The sequence below is a fragment of the Triticum dicoccoides genome, chromosome 2A, assembly GCF_002162155.2.
Source record: "Triticum dicoccoides isolate Atlit2015 ecotype Zavitan chromosome 2A, WEW_v2.0, whole genome shotgun sequence".
NCBI classification, from domain to species: domain Eukaryota; kingdom Viridiplantae; phylum Streptophyta; class Magnoliopsida; order Poales; family Poaceae; genus Triticum; species Triticum dicoccoides.
The window spans coordinates 83792059-83810976 of NC_041382.1; positions in this window are offsets into that span (position 1 = coordinate 83792059).

The window sequence follows — 18918 nt, forward strand, 5'->3', positions numbered from 1 at the left end:
CTCAGGTCTTGAGTTACATCCTCCTCTCCGCGGGTATCCGGCTTGGAGGAGTCCGGAATTCGGACGTAGCTAGTCCTTAAAATAGATGAAGGGTCGCCGCACTACGCCTCTACCACGGCAACGTGGTGGGTGACTTGGGGAGAGTTAATTTCTCTTAGATCGGGTTTAAGCCCAACCTGGTCGTAATCCGTAGCGACCACCAGGGCAGTGATGCAATCCAGGAGCTCGTTTACGGAAGAGAGCTCCATTGGATCTAGCTGCTCGACGAGCTCCGAGCTGACGTGTAGGTTGCTTTTGATGACCCGAGAGGTCACCGTCGGCGCAACAGCCGAACAGGCGGTCATGAGGAAACCACCTAGCCGGAGGGTTTGGCCGACAGCCAAGGCTCCCTTAGCAACGGCGCCGTCTTTAAAGACGGGAGGAGGCATCCTTCCTGATTGTGACGGCATAGAGGACTCTCAATGAAAGCACCAATGTCGGTGTCAAAACCGGCGGATCTCGGGTAGGGGGTCCCGAACTGTGCGTCTAGGCCGGATGGTAACAGGAGGCAGGGAACACTTTGTTTTACCCAGGTTCGGGCCCTCTCGATGGAGGTAATACCCTACTCCTGCTTGATTAATATTGATGATATGGGTAGTACAAGAGTAGATCTACCACGAGATCAAGGAGGCTAAACCCTAGAAGCTAGCCTATGGTATGATTGTTGTGTATGGAGTTGATTGCCTACGGACTACAACCCTCCGGTTTATATAGACATCGGATAGGGTTAGGGTTACATAAAGTCGGTTACAATGGTAGGAGATCTTGAATATCCGCATCGCCAAGCTTGCCTTCCACGCCAAGGAAAGTCCCATCCGGACACGGGACAAAGTCTTCAATCTTGTATCTTCATAGTCCAGGAGTCCGGCTGAAGGTATAGTCCGGCTACCCGAACACCCCCTAATCCAGGACTCCCTCAGCTGGCAAGGTCGACAGAAGTATTTTGGATATATGTTATATTAATGTGTACTTTACTAGTACTCCTAGTAGCACCATGGTAATAAATACCGGTTCGGTTGCTAAGTGTTAGTAACTCAAAATAAAAGGCTACGGAATAAACGGAGACTAGCTGAAAGTGAGATGACGATATGTGTTGGAAGTGTTTCCAAGGTTGATGTGATCAAGCACTGCATGCTCCCTCTACCATCGAGATTGTTGTTAGACCTAAATAATTGTTATTTGGTGTTTGCGTTGAGCATAGACATGATTAGATTATGTTTATCACAATACAGTTATTCATTTAAGGAGAATAATGGTTACTCTGTTTATTTGAATAATACCTTCTATGGTCTTGCATCTAAAATGAATGGTTTATTGAATCTCGATCGTAGTGATAAACATGTTCATGCCAAAAGATATAAGATAGTAATGATAGTACCACGTACTTGTGGCACTGCCATTTGAGTCATGTTGGTGTAAAACGCATGAAGAAGCTCCACGTTGATGGATCTTTGGACTCACTCATTTTTGAAAAGATTGAGACATGCGAACCATGTCTATTGGTAGATATGCATGAAGAAACTCCATATAGATGGATCGTTTGGACTCACTTGATTTTGAATCACTTGAGACATGCAAATCATACCACATGGGCAAGATGACTGAACGACCTCGTTTTCAGTAAGATGGAACAAGAAAGCAACTTGTTGGAAGTAATACATTTTGATGCGTGCAGTCCAATGAGTGCTGAGGCACGCAGTGGATATCGTTATGTTCTTACTTCACAGATGATTTGAGTAGATGCTGAGTATATTTACTTGATGAAACACAAGTTTGAATTATTGAAAGGTTCAAGTAATTTTAGAGTGAAGTTGAACATCACCGTGACAAGATGATAAAATGTCTATGATATGATCATAGAGATGAATATCTGAGTTACGAGTTTGGCACACAATTAAGACATTGTGGAAATTGTTTCAAAACTAATACCGCCTGGAACACCATAGTGTGATGGTGTATCCGAACATCATAATTGCACCCTATTGGATGTGGTGCATACCATGATGTCTCTTATCGAATTACCACTATCGTTTATGGGTTAGGCATTAGAGACAACCGCATCCACTTTAAATAGGGCACCACACAATTCCGTTGAGACGACACCGTATGAACTATGGTTTAGAGAAACCTGAACTGTCGTTTCTTAAAAGTTTGGGGCTGCGATGCTTATGTGAAAAGGTTTCAGGCTGATAAGCTCGAATCCAAAGCAGATGAATACATCTTCATAGAATACCCAAAACAGTTGGGTATACCTCCTATTTCAGATCCGGAAGCAAAATTGATTGTTTCTAGAAACGGGTCCTTTCTCGAGGAAAAGTTTCTCTCGAAAGAATTGAGTGGGAGGATGGTGGAGACTTGATGAGGTTATTGAACCGTCACTTCAACTAGTGTGTAGCAGGGCACAGAAAGTTGTTCCTGTGGCACCTACACCAATTGAAGTGGAAGCTTATGATAGTGATCATGAAACTTCGGATCAAGTCACTACCAAACCTCATAGGTCGACAAGGATGTGTACTACATCAGAGTAGTGCGTAATCCTGTCTTGGAAGTCATGTTGCTAGACAACAATGAACCTACGAGCTATGAAGAAGCGATGGTGGGCCCGGATTCCGACGAATGGCTCGAGGCCATAAAATCCGAGAGAGGATCCATGTATAAAACAAAGTATAGACTTTGAAAAGAACTACTTGATAGTCGTAAGGCTGTTGGGTGTAGATGGATTTTAAAAGGAAGACGGACAATGATGATAAGTGTCACCATTAAGAAAGCTCGACTTGTCGTTAAGATGTTTCCCGACAAGTTCAAGGAGTTGACTACGATGAGACTTTCTCACTCGTAGCGATGCTAAGAGTCTGCTGGAATTATGTTAGCAGTTACTGCATTATTTATAAAATCTTGCAGATAGGATGTCAAAACACTGTTTCCTCGACGTTTTTTTAGGAAAGGTTGTATGTGATACAACCAGAAGGTTTTGTCAATCCTGAAAGATGCTAACAAGTATGCAAAGCTCCAGCAATCCTTCTAAGGACTGGAGTAAGCATCTCAGAATTGGAATGTATGCTTTGATGAGATGATCAAAGATTTTGGGTTTATACAAAGTTTATGAGAAACTTGTATTTCCAAAGAAGTGAGTGGGAGCACTATAGAATTTTTGATGAGTATATGTTGTTAACATATTGTTGATCAGAAATGATGTAGAACTTCTGGAAAGCATACAGGGTTATTTTGAAAAGTGTTTTTAATAAAAACCTGGATTAAGCTACTTGAACATTGAGCATCAAGATCTATAAGGATAGATCAAAATCTCTTAATAGTACTTTCAAACGAACACATACCATGACAAAATTTTGAAGGAGTTCAAAAATAGATCGGCAAAGAAGGAGTTCTTGGCTGTGTTATAAGGTATGAGTATTGAGTAAAACTCAAGACCTGACCATGGTAGAATAGAGAGAAAGGATGAAGGTCGTCCCCAATGCTTTAGACATAGGCTCTAAAGTATGCTATGTTGTGTACCGCAACTGAAGTGTGCCAAGCCATGAGTCAGTCAAGGGGTACAAGTGTGATCTAGGAATGGATCACAGGACAACGGTCAAGGTTATCCTTAGTAACTAGTGGACTAAGGAATTTTCTCGATTATGGAGGTGGTAAAAGAGTTCGTCGTAAAAGGTTACGTCGATGCAAACTTTGACACTGATCCGGATGACTCTGAGGAGTAAATCGGATTCGTATAGTAGAGCAGTTATTTGGAATAGCCCCAAGTAGTGCGTGGTAGCTGCATATACAAGATGACATAGAGATTTGTAAAGCACACATGGATCTGAAAGGTTCAGATCCATTGACTGATAAACCTCTCTCACAAGCAAGATATGAACACACCCCATGGGTGTTGGATTCTCTACAATCACATAGTGATGTGAACTAGATTATTGACTCTAGTGCAAGTGGGAGACTGTTGGAAATATGCCCTAGAGGCAATAATAAATTAGTTATTATTATATTTCCTTGTTCATGATAATCGTTTATTATCCATGCTAGAATTGTATTGATAGGAAACTCAGATACATGTGTGGATACATAGACAACACCATGTCCCTAGTAAGCCTCTAGTTGACTAGCTCGTTGTAACACCCCGGATATGACTTTCCTAATTTGTACTCCAACTCTTGCCGTTTTCGGCGTTTAGTTATTTTATTTTCTCGGGTTCGGGTTTTTGTCTCCGTGTGTTGTTGTCGTTGTCATGCATCTCATATCATGTCATCATGTGCATTGCATTTGCATACGTGTTCGTCTCATGCATTCGAGCATTTTCCCCGTTGTCCGTTTTGCATTCCGGCGCTTCGTTCTCCTCCGGTGGTCATTTCTAGCTTTCTTTCGTGTGTGGGGATTAAACATTTCCGGATTGGACCGAGACTTGCCAAGCGGCCTTGGTTTACTACCGGTAGACCGCCTGTCAAGTTTCGTATCATTTGGACTTCGTTTGATACTCCAACGGTTAACCGAGGGACCGAAAAGGCCTCGTGTGTGTTGCAGCCCAACACCCCTCCAATTTGGCCCAAAACCCACCTAAGCCTTCTCCATCATCTAGAGCGTTCGATCACGATCGCGTGGCCAAAAACCGCACCTCATTTGGACTCCCCTCTCTTCCTAACCCTAAAAATCCCCTCCGCGCGCCGGACATTGTCCGGACCGCGCCGGACATCGTCACCGCCGCCAACCGCCGCCTGCCACGTCACCGCTGCCGCCCGAGGCCCACGGAGCCCACGTCGGGCCCTCGCAAGCCCAAGGCCGCCACCGCCCGCGCCCTTCGTCCCGCTGCCGCCTTCCACCGCTCCGGCCGCCGCACTCCTTCGCGCCGCCGCCTTCCACCAGAGCCGGCCGCGCCCGGCGCCACCGGAGCTCGCCGGCGCCCGCTCTCCGCGCCCACCGCGAGGCCCGCCGTCGCACCTCCGCCCTCCCCGACCTCGTCTCCGGCCGGATCCGGCCGCGGGAGAGCCGGATCCGCCGCCGCCGACCCGGGCCGCCACCGTCTTCGTCGTCTCCGGCGAGCAGCACTGCCACCTCGGTTCGCGTGCCGGGTCAAACCCTAGATCCGGAGGTCAAAATTTCCTCTAAGTCCCCAAATTCTTAGATCCAAGTGCTCATGTTCATGGCCTCGTAACTTTGCATCTGTAGCTCCGATTCGTGCATATAGCATATCAAAATGTTCATCTCAGAGAGTACATCATTTCATTCCATTGCATCATTTTCATTTGAGTTCATCTTGATGCCCGAAATGCTGTTAGAAGAGGGCTACTGGAGATAATTGTCAGATCTGCTGCTCCGTTTAGCTTTTTGTCATTTTTGCCATGATTAATGCGTGCATGATATGCCCTGATGCTCTACATATGTTTTGTTAAGGGTTTTGTCATCTTTCCAGAGGTGCAACCCATGTATTTTTGTGATGTGTGTGGTGACTAGCACAAGCTTGCAAAGTGGTGCACTTGCTAATTCTGTTTTCAGGAACTTAGCATTTCCACTAAGTCCTTGATCTGTTATTTCATATTGCCATATGTTCATGTTGTTTCCTAGTGATCCGTGCCTCTTTTGAGGATGATCAGTAAGGATGTTTTGTTAATATTGTAGTGATCTATCCATCCTTGTCTTTGTTTGCAATTATGGAGCACCCTAGCTTGAGTCAATCGAGCTCTACTTTTGCTACTTTGTGAATCTGGGCAGATTGTCAACTTGTTTGCAATTTTGCCGATGATGTTGTAGTTGATCCGTGCATGCTATGCTATTGTTCTTGCCATATCTAGCTTGAATTTTGTGTGTTCTTGATGTATGTATGCTTAGCTTATCATGACTTGCTCCGTATTGAGTGCATCGAGCTCGTAAACATGCCTACTTGATATCTGTTTTCAGCATGCTCCAGTTTTCACTAAGTCTGTGATCTGATTATGTTTTTGCTATGTTCACATGCTTGCAATTGTATTTTCTGATCCCTTTTGGCTCAAGGTCACTAAGGGACTTTTGTTAAGCTCTTTGAGTAGCTCCATGCCATGCTTTACTTTGCCATGTTCAGGTCCTGTAGCATATAGTTTTGCTGCTCCGAAGAGTGCTACCTGATCTGAAATTCCAGACAAGTGTTGATTTCACTAAGTCTGAAATCTGGTTGCCATATGCATTTTTGCCATGCTTGTTTGAACCTGTTAATGGATGAATTGGCCGTATCTCAGTGCTAGACTTTTGTTAAGCATCTTATATGCATCCCTGCCATGTATTTTGTTGTCATGTTTGGGTGCTGTAGCATGTTCATCTCATTGCATTTAGATGGCTACTTGCTGTAAATCGCAGACCGATGTCTTATTTGAATCGCTTGCCATTTCCAAACCGTAACTCCGATTCCGGTGTTCTTTATATCGTTTTCAAGCGATTTCATCTCATCTTTCCAGTGACACACTTGTATTTCCAAGTTGAGGCCAGGATCATGATTTCCTTGTCAAATCTTGCATATGCATCCCGCATCGCATCCCGCATAGCATATCATCATTGCATCATATTGTTTGAGATCTTGCACGTGGTTGATTGTGTCCTTGTTGCTTGTTTGTCTTGTTTGGGTAGAACCGGGAGACGAGTTCGCTAACGAGGAGCCCGTTGAGTTTGCTTTCGAGGATCCAGTCAACTCTGACAACTGTGCAGGCAAGATGATCATACCCTCGAAATCACTACTATCTTTGCTATGCTAGTTTTGCTCGCTCTTTTGCTATGCCAATGCTATGATGCCTACCACTTGCTTTCAAGCCTCCCAAATTTCCATGTCAAACCTCTAACCCACCATGTCCTAGCAAACCGTTGATTGGCTATGTTACCGCTTTGCTTAGCCCCTCTTATAGCGTTGCTAGTTGCATGTGAAGATTGGACGTCGTTCCTTGTTGGAACCTTTATTTACTTGTTGGGATATCATTATATTATCTTGTTATCTTAATGTGTCTATATACTTGGTAAAGGGTGGAAGGCTGGGCCTCTCGCCTAGCGTTTTGTTCCACTCTTGCCGCCTTAGTTTTCCGTCATATCGGTGTTATGTTCCCGGATTTTGCGTTCCTTACGCGGTTGGGTTATAATGGGAACCCCTTGATAGTTCGCCTTGATTAAAACTTTTCCAGCAATGCCCAACCTTGGTTTTACTGTTTGCCACCTAGCCTCTTTTCCCCTTGGATTTCCGGAGCCCGAGGGTCATCTTATTTTAAACCCCCCGGGCCAGTGCTCCTCTGAGTGTTGGTCCACCTGTCAGCTGTCGGTGGCCACCAGGGGCAACTCTGGGCTGGCCTACCCGTACCTAAGACAATCTGAGTGTGCCCTGAGAAAAAGATATGTGCAGCTCCTATCAGGATTTGTCGGCACATTCGGGCGGTGTTGCTGGTCTTGTTTTAACCTGTCGAAATGTCTTGAAGAACCGAGATACCGAGTCTGATCGGAACATCTTGGGAGGAGTATTCCTTCGTTGACCGTGAGAGCTTGTCATGGGCTAAGTTGGGACTCCCCTGCAGGGATTTGAACTTTCGAAAGCCGTGCCTGCGGTTAGGGGCAGATGGGAATTTGTTAATGTCCGGTTGTAGATAACTTGAACCTTAACTTAACTAAAATGAATCAACTGAGTGTGTTACCGTGATGGCCTCTTCTCGGTGGAGTCCGGGAAGCAGACACGGTGTTGGAGTAATGTTTGCGCAGGTTGTTCTCTAGTTTCTCGCTCGCGCTTTGCCTCCTCTTCTCGCTCTCTTTTGCGAATAAGTTAGCCACCATATTTTGCTAGTCGCTTGCTGCAGCTCCACATATATTGGTACCTTGCTTTACCTATAAGCTTAAATAGTCTTGATCGCGAGGGTGCGAGATTGCTGAGTCCCTATGGCTCACAGATTACTATTACACCAGATGCAGGGCCCGATGATTCCGCTCCAGGAGACGCGTTTGAGCTCAAGTGGGAGTTCGACGAGGACTCTCAATGTTACTACGTTTCCTTTCCTGATGATCAGTAGTGGTGCCAAGTTGGGGTGATCGGGACCGTGTCGCATGTTGGGTTATCTTTTATTTTGGCGCCGTAGTCGGGCCATGAGTGTTTGGATGATGTAATGTTATTTATGTACTTGATTGACGTGGCGAGTGTAAGCCAACTATGTTATCTCCCCTTTTATTATCTATATTACATGGGGTGTTGTGAAGATTGCCTAACTTGCGACATATGCCTTCAATGCGATTATGCCTCTAAGTCGTGCCTCGACACATGGGAGATATAGTCGCATCGAGGGTGTTACACTCATTGATCAATAGATGGTTACGGTTTCCTGACCATGGACATTGGATGATGTTGATGACGGGATCACATCATTAGGAGAATGATGTGATGGACAAGACCCAATCCTAAGCCTAGCACGAGATCGTGTAGTTCGTATGCTAAAGCTTTTCTAATGTCAAGTATCATTTCCTTAGACCATGAGATTGTGCAACTCCCGGATACCATAGGAATGCTTTGGGTGCACCAAACGTCACAACGTAACTGGGTGGCTATAAAGGTGCACTGCAGGTATCTCCGAAAGTGTCTGTTGGGTTGGCACGAATCGAGACTGGGATTTGTCACTCTGTGTAACGGAGAGGTATCTCAGGGCCCACTCGGTAGGACATCATCATAATGTGCACAATGTGACCAAGGAGTTGATCACGGGATGATGTGTTGTGAAACGAGTAAAGAGACTTGCCGGTAACGAGATTGAACGAGGTATCGGGATACCGATGATCGAATCTCGGGCAAGTATCGTACCGATAGACAAAGGGAATTGTATACGGGATTGATTGAATCCTTGACATCGTGGTTCATCCGATGAGATCATTGTGGAACATGTGGGAGCCAACATGGGTATCCAGATCCCGCTGTTGGTTATTGGCCGGAGAGTTGTCTCGGTCATGTCTACATGGTTCGCGAATCCGTAGGGTCTACACACTTAAGGTTCGATGATGCTAGGGTTATAGGGAAAGTATGTACGTGGTTACCGAATGTTGTTCGGAGTCCCAGATGAGATCCCGGACATCACGAGGAGTTCCGAAATGGTCCGAAGGTAAAGATTTATATATGGGAAGTCTCGTTTTGGTCACCGGAAAAGTTTTGGGTGCTATTGGTAACGTATCGGGACCACCGAGAGGGTCCCGGGGGTCCACCAGGTGGGGCCACCAGCCCCAGAAGGCTGCGTGGGCCAAGTGTGGGAGGGGACCAGTCCCAGGTAGGCTGGTGCACCCCCCACCAAGGCCCAAGGCGCAGGGAGAGTGGGAGGGGGAAAACCCTAGGTCCAGATGGGCCTTAAGGCCCACCCTAGGGTGCCCCCTCTCTCCCTCTAGCTACCACCCTAGATGGGATCTAGGGCTGCCCCCCTCCCTTGGGGAGGGAACCCTAGAGGGGGCGCAGCCCCTCCCCTCCCCTATATATACTTGAGGTATGGGGCTGCCCAACATATGTGATTTGATCTCTCTCTTGGTGCAGCCCTACCCCTCTCCCTCCTCGTTTCTCGTAGTGCTTGGCGAAGCCCTGCTGGAGTACTGCGCTCCTCCACCATCACCATGCCGTTGTGCTGCTGCTGGACGGAGTCTTCCCCAAACTCTCCCTCTCTCCCCTCTGGATCAAGGCGTGGGAGACGTCACCAGGCTGTACATGTGTTGAACGCGGAGGCGCCGTTGTTCGGCGCTTAGATCGGAATCGCCCGCGATCTGAATCGCTGCGTGTACGACTCCACCAAGCGCGTTCTTGTGACGCTTCCGCATTGCGATCTTCAAGGGTATGAAGATGCACTCCTCTCTCTCGTTGCTAGTTGTTGGGGAACGTTGCAGAAAACAAAAATTTTCCTACGGTTTCACCAAGATCCATCTAGGAGTTCATCTAGCAACGAGTGATCGGATTGCATCTACATACCTTTGTAGATCACATGCGGAAGCGTTCAAAGAACGGGGATGAGGAAGGCGTACTCGACATGATCCAAATCACCGGAGATCCTAGCGCCGAACGGACGGCACCTCCGCGTTCAACACACGTATGGTCAGCGTAATGTCTCCTCCTTCTTGATCCAGCAAGGGGAATAAGAGGTTGAGGAAGATGGCACCAGCAGCATCACGACGGCGTGGTGGTGATGGAGCTGCAGTACTCCGGCAGGGCTTCGCCAAGCTCTATGGAGGAGGAGGATGTGTTGGAGAGGGAGAGGAAGGCACCAAAGGCCTGTTATGAGAGGCCCTCCTTTCCCCACTATATATAGGTAGTCCAAGGGGGGGCGCCGTCCCTAGGAGATCCAATATCCTAGGGGGGTGCGGCCAAGGGAGGAATCCCTCCTCCCCAAGGCACCTAGGAGGTGCCTTCCCCCTTTGGGACTCTTCCCTTCCTTGAACCCTAGGTGCATGGGCCTCTTGGGGCTGGTGCCCTTGGCCCATATAGGCCAAGGCGCACCCCCTACAGCCCATGTGGCCCCCCGGGGCAGGTGGCCCCACCCGGTGGACCCCCGGGACCCTTCCGGTGGTCCCGGTACAATACCGGTGACCCCGAAACTTGTCCCGATGCCCGAAATAGCACTTCCTATATATAATTCTTTACCTCCGGACCATTCCGGAACTCCTCGTGACGTCCGGGATCTCATCCGAGACTCCGAACAACATTCGGGTTACTGCATATACATATCCCTACAACCCTAGCGTCACCGAACCTTAAGTGTGTAGACCCTACGGGTTCCGGAGACATGTAGACATGACCGAGACGACTCTCCGGCCAATAACCAACAGCGGGATCTGGATACCCATGTTGGCTCCCACATGCTCCTCGATGATCTCATCGGATGAACCACGATGTCGAGGATTCAAGCAACCCCGCATACAATTCCCTTCGTCAATCGGTATGTTACTTGCCCGAGATCCGATCGTCGGTATCCCAATACCTCGTTCAATCTCGTTACCGGCAAGTCACTTTACTCGTACCGTAATGCATGATCCTGTGACCAGACACTTGGTCACTTTGAGCTCATTATGATGATGCATTACTGAGTGGGCCCAGTGATACCTCTCCGTCATACGGAGTGACAAATCCCAGTCTTGATCCGTGTCAACCCAACAGACACTTTCGGAGATACTCATAGTATACCTTTATAGTCACCCAGTTACGTTGTGACGTTTGGCACACCCAAAGCACTCCTACGGTATCCGGGAGTTACACGATCTCATGGTCTAAGGAAAAGATACTTGACATTGGAAAACTCTAGCAAACGAACTATACGATCTTATGCTATGTTTAGGATTGGGTCTTGTCCATCACATCATTCTCCTAATGATGTGATCTCGTTATCAATGACATCCAATGTACATAGTCAGGAAACCATGACTATCTGTTGATCAACGAGCTAGTCAACTAGAGGCTTACTAGGGACATGTTGGTGTCTATTATTCACACATGTATTATGATTTCCGGATAACACAATTATAGCATGAATAAAGACAATTATCATGAACAAGGAAATATAATAATAATGCTTTTATTATTGCCTCTAGGGCATATTTCCAACAGTCTCCCACTTGCACTAGAGTCAATAATCTAGTTACATTGTGATGATTCGAACACCCATGGAATTCTGGTGTTGATCATATTTTGCTCTAGGGAGAGGTTTAGTCAATGGATCTGCTACATTCAGGTCCGTATGTACTTTACAAATATCTATGTCTCCATCTTGAACATTTTCACGAATGGAGTTGAAGCTACGCTTGATGTGCCTCGTCTTCTTGTGAAACCTGGGCTCCTTGGCAAGAGCAATAGCTCCAATGTTGTCACAGAAGAGCTTGATCGGCCCCGACGCATTGGGTATGACTCCTAGGTCGGTGATGAACTCCTTCACCCAAATTGCTTCATGCGCTGCCTCCGAGGCTGCCATGTACTCCGCTTCACATGTAGATCCCGCCATGACGCTCTGCTTGCAACTGCACCAGCTTACTGCCCCACCATTCAAAATATACACGTATCCGGTTTGTGACTTAGAGTCATCCAGATCTGTGTCGAAGCTAGCGTCGACGTAACCTTTTACGACGAGCTCTTCGTCACCTCCATAAACGAGAAACATTTCCTTAGTCCTTTTCAGGTACTTCAAGATATTCTTGACCGCTGTCCGGTGTTCCTTGCCGGGATTACTTTGGTACCTACCTACCAAACTTACGGCAAGGTTTACATCAGGTCTGGTACACAGCATGGCATACATAATAGAACCTATGGCTGAGGCATAGGGGATGACACTCATCTCTTCTATATCTTCTGTCGTGGTCGGACATTGAGCTGAGCTCAATTTCACACCTTGCAACACAGGCAAGAACCCCTTCTTAGACTGATCCATATTGAACTTCTTCAATATCTTATCAAGGTATGTGCTTTGTGAAAGACCTATGAGGCGTCTTGATCTATCTCTGTAGATCTTGATACCTAATATATAAGCAGCTTCTCCAAGGTCCTTCATTGAAAAACTTTTATTCAAGTAGGCCTTAATGATGTCCAAGAGTTCTATATCATTTCCCATCAAAAGTATGTCATCTACATATAATATGAGAAATGCTATAGAGCTCCCACTCACTTTCTTGTAAACGCGGGCTTCTCCATAAGTCTGCGTAAACCCAAACGCTTTGATCATCTCATCAAAGCGAATGTTCCAACTCCGAGATGCTTGCACCAGCCCATAAATCGAGCGTTGGAGCTTGCACACCTTGTTAGCATTCTTAGGATCGACAAAACCTTCCGGCTGCATCATATACAATTCTTCCTTAAGGAAACCATTAAGGAATGCCGTTTTGACGTCCATTTGCCATATCTCATAATCATAGAATGCGGCAATTGCTAACATGATTCGGACGGACTTTAGCTTCGCTACCGGTGAGAAAGTCTCATCGTAGTCAACCCTTGAACTTGTCGATAACCCTTAGCGACAAGCCGAGCTTTATAGATGGTCACATTACCATCCGCGTTTGTCTTCTTCTTAAAGATCCATTTATTTTCTATGGCTCGCCGCTCAACGGGCAAGTCAGTAAAAGTCCATACTTCATTTTCATACATGGATCCTATCTCGGATTTCATGGCTTCTAGCCATTTGTCGGAATCCGGGCCCGCCATCACTTCTTCATAGTTCGAAGGTTCACCGTTGTCTAACAACATGATTTCCAAGACAGGGTTGCCGTACCACTCTGGTGCGGAACGTGTCCTTGTGGACCTTCGAATTTCAGTAGGAGCTTGATTAGAAGTATCTTGATCATCATCATTAACTTCCTCTCTAGTCGGTGCAGGCACCTCAGGAACATTTTCTTGAGCTGCGCCATTTTCCGGTTCAAGAGGTAATACTTCATCAAGGTCTACTTTCCTCCCACTTACTTCTTTCGAGAGAAACTCTTTCTCTAGAAAGGACCCATTCTTGGCAACAAAGATCTTGCCTTCGGATCTGAGGTAGAAGGTATACCCAATAGTTTCTTTAGGGTATCCTATGAAGACGCATTTTTCCGACTTGGGTTCGAGCTTTTCAGGTTGAAGTTTCTTGACATAAGCATCGCATCCCCAAACTTTTAGAAATGACAGCTTAGGTTTCTTCCCAAACCATAATTCATACGGTGTCGTCTCAACGGATTTCGATGGAGCCCTATTTAAAGTGAATGCGGCAGTCTCTAAAGCATACCCCCAAAAAGATAGCGGTAAATCCGTAAGAGACATCATAGATCGCACCATATCTAATAGAGTGCGATTACGACGTTCGGACACACCATTACGCTGAGGTGTTCCAGGCGGCGTGAGTTGTGAAACTATTCCATATTTTCTTAAGTGTGTGCCAAACTCGTGACTCAAGTATTCTCCTCCACGATCTGATCGCAGGAACTTGACTTTCCTGTCACGTTGATTCTCAACCTCACTCTGAAATTCCTTGAACTTTTCAAAGGTCTCAGACTTGTGTTTCATTAAGTAGACATACCCATATCTACTCAAGTCATCAGTGAGGGTGAGAACATAACGATAGCCACCTCGAGCCTCAACGCTCATTGGACCGCACACATAAGTATGTATGATTTCCAATAAGTTGGTTGCTCGCTCCATTGTTCCTGAGAACGGAGTCTTGGTCATTTTACCCATGAGGCATGGTTCGCACGTGTCAAATGATTCGTAATTAAGAGACTCTAAAAGTCCATCTTCATGGAGCTTCTTCATGCGTTTGACACCTATGTGACCAAGGCGGCAGTGCCACAAGTATGTGGGACTACCATTATCAATCTTACATCTTTTGGTATTCACACTATGAATATGTGTAGCATTACGCTCGAGATTCATTAAGAATAAACCATTCACCATCGGAGCATGACCATAAAACATATCTCTCATATAAATAGAACAACCATTATTCTCGGATTTAAATGAGTAGCCATCTCGTATTAAACGAGATCCTGATACAATGTTCATGCTCAAACTTGGCACTAAATAACAATTATTGAGGTTCAAAACTAACCCCGTAGGTAAATGTAGAGGTAGCGTGCCGACGGCGATCACATCGACCTTGGAACCATTCCCGACGTGCATCGTCACCTCGTCCTTCGCCAGTCTCCGCTTATTCTGCAGCTCCTGCTTTGAGTTACAAATGTGAGCAACTGCACCGGTATCAAATACCCAGGAGCTACTACGAGTACTGGTAAGGTACACATCAATTACATGTATATCACATATACCTTTCGTTTTGCCGGCCTTCTTGTCCGCTAAGTATTTGGGGCAGTTCCGCTTCCAGTGACCACTTTCCTTGCAATAAAAGCACTCAGTCTCGGGCTTGGGTCCATTCTTTGGCTTCTTCCCGGCAGCTTGCTTGCCGGGCGCGGCAACTCCCTTGCCGTCCTTCTTGAAGGCTTTCTTACCCTTGCCCTTCTTGAACTTAGTGGTTTTATTCACCATCAACACTTGATGTTCCTTTTTGACTTCTACCTCTGCTGATTTCAGCATTGCAAATACTTCAGGAATGGTCTTTTCCATCCCCTGCATATTGAAGTTCATCACAAAGCTCTTGTAGCTCGATGGAAGCGACTAAAGGATTCTGTCAATGACCGCGTCATCCGGGAGATTAACTCCTAGCTGAGTCAAGCGGTTATGCAACCCAGACATAGTGAGTATGTGCTCACTGACAGAACTGTTTTCCTCCATCTTACAGCTGAAGAATTTGTCGGAGACTTCATATCTCTCGACCCGGGCATGAGCTTGGAAAACCATTTTCAGCTCTTCGAACATCTCATATGCTCCGTGTCTCTCAAAACGCTTTTGGAGCCCCGACTCTAAGCTATAAAGCATGCCGCACTGAACGAGGGAGTAGTCATCGGTACGTGCCTGCCAAGCGTTCATAACGTCTTGTTCTGCAGGGAGAACAGGTGCGTCACCTAGCGGTGCTTGTAGGACATAATCTTTCTTGGCAGCTATGAGGATGATCTCTCAGGTTCCGGACCCAGTCCGTGTAGTTGCTGCCATCGTCTTTCAGCTTGGTTTTCTCTAGGAATGCGTTGAAGTTGAGGACTACGTTGGCCATTTGATCTACAAGACATATTGTAAAAATTTTAGACTAAGTTCATGATAATTAAGTTCATCTAATCAAATTATTCAATGAACTCCCACTTAGATAGACATCCCTCCTTTAATCTAAGTATAACATGATCCGAGTTAACTAGGCCGTGTCCGATCATCATGTGAGACGGACTAGTCAACATCGGTGAACATCTTCATGTTGATCGTATCTTCTATATGACTCATGCTCGACCTTTCGGTCTTCTGTGTTCCGAGGCCATGTCTGTACATGCTAGGCTCGTCAAGTCAACCTAAGTGTTTGCATGTGTAAATCTGTCTTACACCCGTTGTATGTGAACGTTGGAATCTATCACACCTGATCATCACGTGGTGCTTCGAAACAACAAACTGTCGCAACGGTGCACAGTTAGGGGGAACACTTTCTTGAAATTATTATGAGGGATCATCTTATTTACTACCGTCGTTCTAAGCAAACAAGATGTACAAAACATGATAAACATCACATGCAATCAAATAATAAAAGTGACATGATATGGCCAATATCACATAGCTCCTTTGATCTCCATCTTGGGGCTCCATGATCATCTTGTCACCGGCATGACACCATGATCTCCATCATCGTGTCTCCATGAAGTTGCTCGCCAACTATTACTTCTACTACTAAGACTAACGCGTTTAGCAATAAAGTAAAGTAATTTACATGGCGTTTCTCAATGACACGCAGGTCATACAAAAAAAATAAAGACAACTCCTATGGCTCCTGCCGGTTGTCATACTCATCGACATGCAAGTCGTGATTCCTATTACAATAGCATGAACATCTCATACATCACATATATATCATTCATCATTCATCACAACTTCGGCCATATCATATCACAAAGCACTTGCTGCAAAAACAAGTTAGACGTCCTCTAATTGTTGTTGCAAGTTTTACGTGGCTGAAATAGGGTTCTAGCAAGAACGTTTTCTTACCTACGTGAAAGCCACAACGTGATTTGTCAACTTCTATTTACCCTTCATAAGGACCCTTTTCATCGAATCCGCTCCAACTAAAGTGGGAGAGACAGACACCCGCCAGCCACCTTATGCAACTAGTGCATGTTAGTCGGTGGAACCGGTCTCACGTAAGCGTACGTGTAAGGTTGGTCCGGGCCGCTTCATCCCACAATACCGTTGAAGCAAGATAAGACTAGTAGCGGCAAGAAAGTTTACAACATCAACGCCCACAACAAATTGTGTTCTACTCGTGCAAGAGAACTACACATAGACCTAGCTCTGATACCACTGTTGGGGAACATTGCAGAAAACAAAAAATTTCCTACGGTTTCACCAAGATCCATCTAGGAGTTCATCTAGCAACGAGTGATCGGATTGCATCTACATACCTTTGTAGATCACGCGCGGAAGAGTTCAAAGAACGGGGATGAGGAAGGCGTACTCGACGTGATCCAAATCACCGGAGATCCTAGCGCCGAACGGACGGCACCTCCGCGTTCAACACACGTACGGTCAGCGTAACGTCTCCTCCTTCTTGATCCAGCAAAGGGAAGAAGAGGTTGAGGAAGATGGCACCAGCAGCAGCACGATGGCGTGGTGGTGATGGAGCTGCAGTACTCCGGCAGGGCTTCGCCAAGCTCTATGGAGGAGGAGGATGTGTTGGAGAGGGAGAGGGAGGCACCAAAGGCCTGTTATGAGAGGCCCTCCTTTCCCCACTATATATAGGGAGTCCAAGGGGGGGCGCCGGCCCTAGGAGATCCAATCTCCTAGGGGGGTGCGGCCAAGGGAGGAATCCCTCCTTCCCAAGGCACCTAGGAGGTGCCTTCCCCCTTTGGGACTCTTCCCTTCCTTGAACCCTAGGCGCATGGGCCTCTTGGGGCTGGTGCCCTTGGCCCATATAGGCCAAGGCGCACCCCCTACAGCCCATGTGCCCCCCCGGGGCAGGTGGCCCCACCCGGTGGACCCCCGGGACCCTTCCGGTGGTCCCGGTACAATACCGGTGACCCCGAAACTTGTCCCGATGCCCGAAATAGCACTTTCTATATATAATTATTTATCTCCGGACCATTCCGGAACTCCTCGTGACGTCCGGGATCTCATCCGGGACTCCGAACAACATTCGGGTTACTGCATATACATATCCCTACAACCCTAGCGTCACCGAACCTTAAGTGTGTAGACCCTACGGGTTCGGGAGACATGTAGACATGACCGAGACGACTCTCCGGCCAATAACCAACAGCGGGATCTAGATACCCATGTTGGCTCCCACATGCTCCTCGATGATCTCATCGGATGAACCACGATGTCGAGGATTCAAGCAACCCCGCATACAATTTCCTTCGTCAATCGGTATGTTACTTGCCCGAGATCCGATCGTCGGTATCCCAATACCTCGTTCAATCTCGTTACCGGCAAGTCACTTTACTCGTACCGTAATGCATGATCCCGTGACCAGACACTTGGTCACTTTGAGCTCATTATGATGATGCATTACCGAGTGGGCCCAGTGATACCTCTCCATCATACGGAGTGACAAATCCCAGTCTTGATCCGTGTCAACCCAACAGACACTTTCGGAGATACCCGTAGTATACCTTTATAGTCACCCAGTTATGTTGTGACGTTTGGCACACCCAAAGCACTCCTACGGTATCCGGGAGTTACACGATCTCATGGTCTAAGGAAAAGATACTTGACATTGGAAAACTCTAGCAAACAAACTATACGATCTTATGCTATGTTTAGGATTGGGTCTTGTCCATCACATCATTCTCCTAATGATGTGATCTCATTATCAATGACATCCAATGTCCATAGTCAGGAAACCATGACTATCTGTTGATCAACGAGCTAGTCAACTAGAGGCTTACTAGGGACATGTTGGTGTCTATTATTCACACATGTATTACGATTTCCGGATAACACAATTATAGCATGAATAAAGACAATTATCATGAACAAGGAAATATAATAATAATGCTTTTATTATTGCCTCTAGGGCATATTTCCAACACTAGTCTCTCCATAGATTGATCTTGGTGATACATAGGAAAATTTTGAATTTCTGCTATGATCCCCAATAGGAGGGACTATGGTGTTGATGTAGAAGCCCTTCGTGATCGATGCCCCCTCCGGCGGAGCTCCGGAACAGGCCCCAAGATGGGATCTCGTGGATACAGAAAGTTGCGGCGGTGGAATTAGGTTGTTGGCTCCGTATCTGATCGTTTGGGGGTACGTAGGTATTTATAGGAGGAAGGAGTACGTCGGTGGAGCAATAGGGGGCCCATGAGGGTGGAGGGCGCGCCTTGGGG